At 36.4% G+C, this 2190-nt stretch overlaps 1 pseudogene; it reads right to left on the bottom strand.

Annotated features, from left to right (window-relative positions):
• Positions 1-390: 390 nt before the first annotated feature.
• LOC101354238 (ATP synthase F(0) complex subunit B1, mitochondrial pseudogene) lies at positions 391-1167 on the bottom strand (annotated as a pseudogene).
• Between the last annotated feature and the right edge of the window lie 1023 nt (positions 1168-2190).

Here is a 2190-nt window from a genome sequence, read left to right as displayed (position 1 = left end):
AAATTGTTTTAAAATTATTTCCTAAACTAAAATTATTATTTTAGTGCCACAATCACTGTGTCTTTCCTAAATATTTGCAATCTCACTCTAAAGTACTAGTCAAGATACATGCTAATAAAAGTAGTACAATTTGGAGGCTTACATGCTATGCAAAAAATCACCACTTAAGGATTGTACAGCAAAAACATGTGGCTTTTATTTATTTATTTATTGGTTTTTACTGGCCAATGATTGTCTTTTATTCTCTCAATATATCAAACTCAAACTTCATTTTTAGTTAAGGTAAACTGTAACTTCAGTAGACAGCAATATAAAAAGAACGATTTTGTCACATAGACTATTTTCCATTTAGTCACCTATTTCTAGCTGTCTCAATTGGGACGGATACATTTACATAACTGGCTATGTCTGAGCTTTCTTTGCCAGCACCTTTAGATCTTCAACGCACTTGGCAATTATCTCCTTTTCCTGCTGTGTAGAGATACACTGCACCACGTTCTTCTGCACCCTGTTTATCATGTGCTCTTGTTCCTTTCGACACATCATATTCTGCACAGAGATCTAATAGTCCAGGCGATTCTTTACCTCCTTGTATACTCTGTGCAGCCATTCCCCGTAAGCAAACCTCCAAGGCCATTGCAATATTATTCCTCTGAACATCAAAAAGGTAATGGCATTTCTGAACCAGTGCCTGCTGTGCCTTCTCGAAATCGGTCGCATCTTGGATGTTTTTGATGGAAGCCTGCTTCATCTCTTCTAGTTTGGCAATTTTTTTCCTCATTGAGTTTATCAGCAAATTTTCCAACAGAGACACCATATTTTTTTTTTAGTTCCATAGACGAGTAACCCTATTGTTGATATGGTAGTGGTGGTTTCTGTGGTAATCACATATATTTCTTTGGACAGAAAATACAAGATAAGCCCAGTTCCAAGCATGTAGGGTCCTGTGACACCAGTTTTAGGATAAAGGAACTGGAAGAATTCCTCAGGAATTAGCCCAAAGTGAACTTTTCCTCCATATTCAGGAAGAGGTGGTACAGGTGCAAGATTTGACTGCCCTGTGTGAAAGATCCTTGTTGCCTGCAATACCTCTGGACCTAGGAGAGCTGCGTTCTTCAGAGAGGCGGCCGCTGTGGCACCAGCAGAAAGTACCACCGGGGACAACATGGTCAGAGAGGATCCAGGTGGTTGTCTTACCGTCCCTGTGACCCCAAACGGTGAGTCTGTCAGTGACAGTAGCAAGATGGCCGCTCACAAGTATCGCAACATGTGGCTTTTAATCGATCTATTTCCTGTCTGGCAATTTTTTTTTTTTGGCAAAAAAATCTAAACCTATGTTAGTTGTTAACATAGTTATTATAATCATTGATGTTGGTTTCCCCCCACTGTACTAGGTGCTCTTTAATGGTGGGGCAGTGTCTTACACAATTCATTATCACACCTTAAGAAATTGACCTTAGTTTCCTTAGTGTTTTGAAAAAGCTCATATTATTATACACGTTTTTATGGCATTAAAATTCCATGTTTATTTTTGTTGTTGTTGTTCTCAAATTAACTTAAAGTTTAGATGCCTTGAAACTGAGACAGTTTATGGTTCCAGAACCAGTGTATGGTATATGCCTCATCCATTGAAGAGTAAGCTATATGGTACATAATTGTGTTTGTAAGATTCATTCCTCACTGCCCTTGAAGAATATGAGTTATGGAAATCAATTAATTGAGGACAATGTCGGTGATGTTTCTCATACATTGAAATCACTGCTGTTGTTGGCAGAATAATATAAAAAGCACCTAGCTCTGACAAATTCAGTTAGTCACTTAATTTATGCTATGCCACAGAATAATATGACAAAAAATAAGACAAGCATAATTCTTGGATAATGTCACCATGATTCCATCTCATAAAATATAATTTAACTTTTCTTTATTAGAGTTGAAATGTCTTGATGAATGAAATTATTTCCTCTTCAAGGCCAAAACGCATATTGTATCTACTTTATGGATATTTCCAGAAGTACACTAATGCTAATTGATCTGGCAGCAAAGCAATATTTAGCAATGTTAAATAAATACACAAACGTATGTGTGTAGTTTCTAATAACATAATGTCATCTTAGGCTGCACTAAAAGAGCATTATATCCACAAAAAGATGAAAAAATAATAGATTTCCACTATATTTTATTTGTTCA

The sequence above is a fragment of the Trichechus manatus genome, unplaced genomic scaffold, assembly GCF_000243295.1.
Source record: "Trichechus manatus latirostris isolate Lorelei unplaced genomic scaffold, TriManLat1.0 scaffold00311, whole genome shotgun sequence".
Classification (NCBI taxonomy): domain Eukaryota; kingdom Metazoa; phylum Chordata; class Mammalia; order Sirenia; family Trichechidae; genus Trichechus; species Trichechus manatus.
Note: the sequence above shows the minus strand (reverse complement) of the source record. Positions and strands in the feature narration are given on the sequence as shown.